This window comes from Anguilla anguilla, chromosome 5, assembly GCF_013347855.1.
Source record: "Anguilla anguilla isolate fAngAng1 chromosome 5, fAngAng1.pri, whole genome shotgun sequence".
Classification (NCBI taxonomy): Eukaryota; Metazoa; Chordata; class Actinopteri; order Anguilliformes; family Anguillidae; genus Anguilla; species Anguilla anguilla.
This window is the reverse complement of record NC_049205.1, coordinates 56,223,061-56,231,893: the sequence shown is the minus strand read 5'-3', so window position 1 is coordinate 56,231,893 and position 8,833 is coordinate 56,223,061. Positions and strand designations below refer to the sequence as shown.

At 42.3% G+C, this 8,833-nt stretch overlaps 1 protein-coding gene across 1 annotated transcript in view; it reads left to right on the top strand.

Moving 5' to 3' along the window:
* Positions 1-337: 337 nt before the first annotated feature.
* The window catches only part of cdh11 (cadherin 11, type 2, OB-cadherin (osteoblast)), a 60,778-nt gene continuing 52,282 nt past the window's right edge, over positions 338-8,833 (top strand). The window contains exon 1 of the mRNA XM_035419993.1: positions 338-792. The gene's annotated coding sequence lies outside the window, so the exon portion shown is untranslated. The remainder of the gene's footprint in view (positions 793-8,833) is intronic.

The following is an 8,833-nucleotide window of genomic DNA, read 5'->3' as shown; positions in this document are numbered from 1 at the left end:
CTCACTCCGTATTAGCTGCTTTGTGATATTCGTAGTGTATGATGAAGTGGGTTTGCTTTAAGGCGAAATGGGCTGATATCCACTCCTGATGTAAGAGCGAGCACATTCAGTTATCTTTTTACGTAAGTGGGAGCAATTTTATTGACATCACTCCAGAACTGGAGAGATGCGCTTCCCACGGACGCATTGAGAGGATAAGGAATTCATCCCGTATGGAATTGTGACAATTTCTCCCTTTGAGACGAGTCCCAAGCGGTGCCGCGTCTACTCGCCTATTTTGATTGGCCGGAGGTTTTTGAACCCAGTTTAACCATTCAAGCTATTACTTTGCACTTGCTGGGGCCGTGTGCCAAATGAGAAACGGCTTCCATCAAGAAACGTAAAAAAAAACAAAAAAAAAAAACGGGGCAGACTCTAGTTAGTCACCAGCGGCGAAGAAGAAGCGCCTGCCCAGCATGGCAATGAGCGTCATTTCGTTTCGCTGAGGAGGGAGAGAGGACGTGCGCTACAGAGCGGCTGCACCGGATTGATTGTGGGGGATGCTACAGTTTTATTCTTCTGTATAGTCTCGCTTCTAGCGCTTGGTCGCCTTGTCTTTATTTCACCCAACTCTGTATCAGTCTCATTTTGCTACTTAACTCAAGCGGAAGAGAAGCCTTTATTTGGAGTGTTCTTAAAGACTGATGGTGTGGAATGTTCTCCTGTCATAGAGAAACATACGCAGTATAGACGCTAATGGGACCGTTCGTTGGAACACTGAGGTGACGGAAGCATATCTGGCAGTCTGAAAAGGTAAGGGCTGTGTGCGTTTACATTAATCGTATTAATCATTTTCAATAGGCTACGCGTGCTGTGTATGAATATCGTTCATTATTTACGATGAAATCAGAAAATAATGATTCGCCACCACCTGAACAAACACAGTCTTGAGATGGAATGAGCGGAGTTTTGGGTCCTAGAAAAATGGGACTTGTCTCGCAAACTCAACGAGGATAACAGGCTTGTTACCCAGACAGGGCATCGAAACACGAACGTAGCTGTAATTGTTAGTGGAAACAGCCACTTAAATGAAATGTCACTTGAATTATATTCCGTCATAACGTGTTCGAGGAGACACTTTGTTAGAATTCTTAGGTTACTAAGCAAGAAGTGCCTGTGTCCTGAAGACAAAAGTGGCGTGTGTTTGAAGGCTACAGCTGCTAACAAAATTACGACTGCATTTACCTGTGTTTAATATAGCTATATTTTAGTTCTGTCCGATAGGATGGAACGCGCAAATATTAGACTATCAAACTGGAATATCACGTCATAACACGCGCCTTCAACCACTACACATTGCCTCCTTCTGTGCCAACCAGGTTGATGATTTTGCATTATTGTTATTTTTTTAATCGAATTTAATTAACAGCATTATTTATTTCAGTTTTCGGTAGAGAAAATGTTTTTCGTCAGCAGTTGAATCAATTTGGACAGTATGCAAATGAGCTGGTGAGGCATCGATGTGTTCAAACTTGTGGGGAAAAAAACCACTAACTGAAAATACAGCTGACTAGAATACAAGATTGGGTGAACGGGATCCCTAGCGATGGAGCAGTCTACTAATCATTGCTATGCAGAGAGTGATTTCGTCGTTCTTTCATGTTCGCTCTTCCATTCAAGTCGGTTATTCAGCTGTTGGTCAGCTGGTGATTTACATTTATGCCGATGCATGTAATTGCATTTTCCTCCACTTTAATAAAGATTATGATCACCATTAGACTACTTTACATTTGATCGAACATGCAAATGAATAAGGTCTTATTTGGTAAAATACAAAATGACAACATAATATTTACAACCATGTGAATAAAGGGTGAGTAGACAACGTGTGATGACTGTGCATAGCTGCTGTTATCGACTATTAAATGCTGAAAACAGTGTCACAAAGCAGTGGGCTGCATAGACTTAAAAATAAAACGGAATATAGATTATTCGCTGTAGTAACTCGGTCTGTCAATATGCCGTTGTTTTAAGCGAGGCATATGCCACCACTGAATTTTTACTTGTTTATTCAAACACTGCATTGATAAGACACAAGTGCCCGTAGTCGGTCATCTTGACCATCGTTTCAAGTTTATTCAGTATTCATGCCCACAGCTGAAGATAGCTTCTTTCAAGCTGGCGTAGATTCTCAGACCCCTCTCCTATCTTCACGGTACTGTTATGGGCTACCCAGCGAATGCATTCAGCCCATCCCCCATCCGCCCTTAGTTCTTTATCCCTCCGTGCGAATAATAATGGCATAAAATTGTTTTCTTTACCGTATATAGACGAATTCTGGGATGAAAAGGATATTTCAAATTTCCAAAACATACATTTAAAACTTTCTTCTTTTTTTTTGAGAGCGAGTTGTAGGTTAACTTTGTTAGTGTCCGAGGTTGACTATGGCAAGTTATTTTCCATTTACATTTCGTTATTGTAACATTTTTCCAGGTTGCACCTTTTACTTTTCAGACGAAAGGTTTATGTCTGGGCTTTAGCTTGCCTCCGATCTTTACTTGAATTTTATCCGCACATCGAAGATTATAACATAGCCTATTTTTAAGTCACCATGACTTTGACTCGTTAATATCTTCTATCACAACATAATGATACAAAAGACGTTATTTATATATTCACTTTTGTTGTAGGTACATGAGTGTGAAGTACACTGGTCAATACACCATGTTTAATTTTTAAGTTAATTCAACAACAATGTATCGGGCAATTATATTAGATGCTTATATTACAGGTAGCTGCAACACTCTGTTCTCCTAACGTTTGTTATAATAAATCCGAATGTATACCCGGCAATAGTTTACTTACATAAACAGTGGCGAAAGCAGTTTGATCAATTTTAAATGTGCCATCAGTTGCCCATTTAGCTGTCACTGGCCCATGTGCACGCTCCATTAAATTAATTCTTATATGCCTACAATAGCAGTAACAATTCAGATATACAAAAAAATTCTACTGTGCGGAGAAAAGCTAAGAAATGATACATTTTGGAGTACTCTGCAGCATTACCAGACGTCCTTGCAGACGGGACAAAACCCATAACAAATCAACCTCCCAGGTCAAACCACTGAATAACGTCGAGGCTAAAGGGGGAAGAAAAATTCCCCTGGACTATGTGCTGCATTTCAATAGAGGGTGCTGTTGTACTTTTGGAGGATTGAGAGCTCTGTTTGCAAGCAGGGTATCGTCTCTAAGGGGCATTCAAAAAGATGGAGCGCCACCACCGGCGTTACCCACGGTCCCAGGGGACGCAGAATTCAATCTCGCTGCGGCTCCGGTTAATGCTATGTCACTTTGTCAGGATTAACATCTTTCTAGTCAGTGGCTTCTGTTACCATCGGTGTCACATTACCACCTTGGAGTTCTAGAAAGTGAAAAAGAATGGAGCTCTCGTTTCTTGCTCCGTGCTACGCTCTTCCCATTTGCACATTGCTGCGGGTCGATGGAACTGATCAATCATTTTCAACAAATAAAAGCATTTGTTATTTCACTGCCGGATTTTCAAAGGAGCTTGTCCCCCCTGCTGGATTAAAAAGACGCGGGGACACGAAAAATTACCTTGAAATGAAAGTGGATCCATAGCTCTGTTGGATAGGTTTAAACTATTTTCCCCACGCGGAAGTCGGGTTGCGTAGCAGTCACACATTCATCCCCAAAATAATTATGTGTTGAGTTTTCTGGCATAATTTCCTTATGCCTTTGTGTGAACAGTGTAGGCCAACATTCAGTAATCCTGCTATTATCTACATCGATATTGCGGGATTCGGACTCCTATTAATTAGTCAATGGTGCAGCGCAAATGTCAGTTTTTCTGCCAATCCAGCGATCACATCATATTTGCGGGACACTGGACGTATTAGGTGTCATTCACTCCTCTGTGCTCCCATTTAAATGCACCGTCCGTAGATTCTTTGCAGTGGGTTTAGATGTTACAAAGTTGTGGGCGCGGTGATAATATAATCTAACTCTTTGAGGACAACGCCAAGGACAACGCCAGCGTCCCAGAACTTCTGACAACGGCACACTAATATTACGCCATGTCATTTCATAATTATAATTAGGCTGTCTATCTCCATCTGAATGTTCTGTCCGTGTTTTGTTAATTTGTTTTTACATCCAGTGAATTGGATAACACACTTCTAACTAACCCCCATTTAGGAGTTTTTACATACACATTTTGAGCACAATCTTCAAATCCTACTCCCTCTCTTCAAATCTTTGTTCCCCTCTCATTCCCACTCTACTTTTTTCTTTTTTTTGTTTCGTTTTTTTTTTTTTTTTTTCAGGTTATGGCCTTTTTATGGCTTTAGGTCATATTTGTTTATGGCTTTATGTTTGTTTTCTTCTTAGGGCTGGGTGTGGGTATAGTACATATATATCTATGCATTTATAATATGTGCTTTGCTTGTTGGTTAGCAAAGCTAATGGTGGTGGTTATTGGTAAATTATTCCTGAGCATAACAGCATGACTATTATTCTGTTCCCAGTTCATCACTAGGTTATACCTAGATGTAGCAGATTGGCATTAGGTGGTGGTAAATTATACTGTACCTCAGTTCAGTGGTTAGTTAATACCTGAACATAGCAGGGTGGCATTAGTCCTGACCTCAGTCTAGTGGAAAGTTATACCTCAGTTCTGCGGTTAGCTAATATCTGAGCGCAGCAGGGTGGTATTAGTCATAATCTCAGACTTAGTGTGAAATTATGCTCCAGTTCAGTGGTTAATCTGAGGGTAGAAGGGTGGTACTCCTTAGCCACCATCTCTGGACAGTCGGCAGCTTGCTGGGAGTTGTGGGAGATCAGACTATGTTGCTGTTAGCAGGCCCACAACAAACCGATTTCATGCAAATATTGATGTAATTTACAGAATAATTAACAGAATAAGTGAAGCAGTGGGCAAGAGGAAGACTCAACATTTTGGCAAGCTGTGCAAAGATGGGTGCAAATGGGGAATATCTGGTTTATTGTGGAGGGAAAAAATCGGAATAACTTTGCACATGAAACTATCTGTGCAACAGTGAATGAATTCCATTTCTGCGTTCATTTAATTACTTTAGGGTGATGCATCTTGTTTTGTGGTACTGCAGGATGGCAGTGAACGGTGAATAGAATGATATGCTCCATTCTTTTTGACAGAATGAAAATTAATGCTGCACTTGACCCCGGGACTGGAGAATCAGTTCTTTTATAAGGTGCAACCTTGGAGGGAATTGAAGAGCAGCATGTCTCTGAACACAGAATGGATGTTTTAAACGAACTCCACATGCCCTCGTGGAGTGAAAAAAAATGTGGGAGGAAGCAAATAGTATGGAAACGAAAAATGGAAAGAAGTCTAGCTGTAATTTAAGATCAAGAGTCCGCGACTTCATTATTTCACCAAAGGCATGCGATTTACTTATTGCTCTGCCACAGCACATCTTATCCGTGTCATTGCCAAAAAAGGGACTGCCGTCTCCTCCAACTAAGTTGCATCATCAATGTTTTGACTGAGCACGGAGAAGCAGGGGTTATTGACATGTCGGGGTTTATCAAAGCACACCCTTCCCTTCTTGGTTAATTCAGTGGACTGAATGGTGATGAAGGGATCTTACTCTTAACAGTCCCAGTTGGGGTTTTGTAGAACAATTTATTCTGCAGCAATGCATTTGCTTTTTTTTCTGGAATTGCATGACAACAGCATAATAATAATAATAATTATTATTATCAATAATAATAATAATAATAATAATAATAATATTCAGCAAACTATGCAACGTTACCATGGTATCTTGGTCCAGAATGGTATCCTGACTTTGCCTGTGGCCTACTGTGGTTGGGCATACCATTGCAGGTCATAGCCTACCTCACAACTGCTTGGGGAGGGACAGTATCAATTGGTCAGCTGGGCGCCTGCTGTCTGCATATGCTAGATACACACGAGGTGCAATCCGCCAGTGCAATGACTTCACGGCAGGGCTGCTGGGCCTGCTGCATATTTTACAGATGTTACGGATGTGCAGCTTTGAGGACTCATGCTAGTAGGCTAGTCCCCCTAATGTTGCTGTGGTTGGGACCATACCTTCAAAACAAATACGATTGGAGTGTGCTAAACCAGGGGGGAAATTATAAGCAAGGGACAAGCATTGGCAACAAATATAACCTTTCCCTCCATTTTAGTAACATGGAAATAAATTGTGAGCAAAGCTGTGTTTACATCCTCTTCAGATGGTTACCGAGCAGGCTGGAAAACTATGGGCAGCTGACGGAAACGCTTTCTCTTGAAGCAAGTGGTCGACTCAACGTGACTTACCGAAACGATTTAACGAAATTAGATTTTTCTGTGGACAGTGCAGTGCGGTGTGTGTGTGTGTGTGTGGGTTGATGTGATGCACAAAGAGGAGGGTATGAAAGGGTTTGGTTTGAAGTGAGGGCTTAGGTAAACCTCATTCACACGTTTGAAGGAGCGTGCCCGTGGCTGAATAGAAATGCGTGCTGATATGGGATTCGCGGGGGCGGCCTTTGTGTTCATATTCATGCTCTGCAAGTGCTGTCACATTTGCACTTTGATCAGCCCATGCATGGACATTTATAACGAAATGCTTTTTCTTTTAGCTATGTGGGCAGCCTATCGCGAATTACCAAAAACTCTGACTCTCATAATGTGTTTGGATTACCGCTCGGAAGGAGGAGGAGGCTGTCTGTCTCTGTTCCTGGAGCAGCTTAGGCTGTAAGCTCGCTGGGCCTGTTAAGCTTAGACCTCTCAGAATAGTCATGAATATGCATCTTACAAAGCTGTGACAAGGATCTGTGTGTAATTAAGGCATCATACTGTTGCCTTTTTCAGCACTTTGCCTACAGTCCTACACACCTTTGAATAGAAGTAACATTAATTATCAGGTAATAATAAGTGTATATATATAAAAAAAAAAAAAATAGAAAATGGCGGACCTCAACTGCCTCCTCTCATCGTCGCTTGCAAGTGATGTTTGGTTATGCTTGGAATGCACTTTATTGGCCTGGCCGCTGTTCAGGCCTTTCAGTGTCCCTTGGCTGTTGCTCCTGCTGCTTGTCCGGGCTCACTAATAATAACCCAGTAATTGCCCTTGTGAAAGCTCCTCTGATCAGCGAGAGGATATTGAGCAGATTCACCGATGCCTTTTTTTCCTCGCTGGGTTTCGGCGAACAGCGAGGAGCTCTCGACGGCCGGTGAAAAATAACCGTTTAATAACATAATGCGCCCGGTGGAAAACACAAGCTGGTTTCTGCTGCTTAGTGTTAGTTGCAGAACCGCAGTAAAAACAGCGAGGGTGCCACAGAATAATAAAGATCAAGGGAAAAAAATGCACTCCGTGTGCAGTAAAGAGGGCACTGAGCCGCGGTAGCTGTATGGTACTGCTAACACTGGAGACACAGGTGGGGATGAATGATGGGACAGTGGAACATTACCGGCGACCGGGGATCCTGCACTGCAGAGATACGCAAATCTGGCCCTGGAGTCCAGTTTTCTCTTTTCACCCGATAGTTAATGGATCGATTAATGCCACCGATTGGCCAGAGATTTAAATCACCTCGTGTCCCAGGTTTAAATCCGTCCTGATTAAAGGGGGGGTGGGGGTGGGGTGGGGGATGAAGACCAGTGGTACGACTTTCCTGGAGGGCCAGATTTGAGTGTCCCCTGCTTTACCGATTACTGAGCGCTTCATAGGCTAGCATCAGAGACTAGCGCATGAAAACTCAAATCTGGCCCTGAAATCCAATCAGGACCCCAGCTTTCTTTTCTCCCAGGAAAATGACTGTGCTATTAGTGCTACTAACTGGCCACGCTGTCTTCACACCTGACTCCCAGGTAACGAGAGGGTGGAAAAGCAGCGGTTCTTGGCCCTCGTGGACTGTGATTTGAGCAGCAGGGGACACGTGACTGGCACGGTGTGGCTACAGTGCGGTTGCCATGGCTTCAGTGGCGAAACATTCTGCAGTGTCCCGAACGGAATACTTCTGTCATCTTTACGTAAATCGAATGTAATACGCATATCGTTGTAGTATTTGTCACGATTACGATTTTAGCAGCTTTTTTTATTTGTTAATTTTCAGTCTCAAAGCACGTCATACCCAAGCACGCACACTCACACACCGACACACTCAAACAGAAACAAAATAAATAAATAAAATAGCCGTCTTGATTCTGGTCATAAGTTTATGGCACCTTTAGCCTGGAAGAAATTAGTAAGACTGCCACTGAGATTTAAAGTGCCTTTACTTTGCTAAATTTCCATATCCATACTCAAACTATTCAGACATGCTTTCACTGTCACTGACTTGTGCATGTATTGGATCTTTCCCATGTCTAAAAATACAAGTTTGTGTTGTGTGAATATGTAGGCCAGGCATGAAACTGTCTAAGATCAAGTCTAATTGAGCTATGTTAGGCTTCATCTTTTAATTGGACCTGAAACCTGCCCCTCATCTGATGACTGTGCTTGTTGTTCCCTTGCCAAATAAACAGGCTGGGAGATCTCACTTGGCATAGACAGAGATTTCTCTTGCTTATTTATGGAATCTGTATATTCCCTTGGAAATAACAGCGCAAACATGACATTTCTGATGGGGGTTTGTAGTTGGGAACATCTTCATTCTTCTTTCACAGTTTGGTTTAGTGTCAAAGAGCCTCTCTGCAAATTATGCCCAGCGCCTTTTTGTGCGACGTCAGCTTTGGAGGGAACATGTTAATTCAGGATTTGTTCCTGTGATGCAAAAAAGAAAAAAAAAAAGGAACTCGGTGACTCTACCCTGGCAAGCTTAGGACTGTCAGATAAATGTT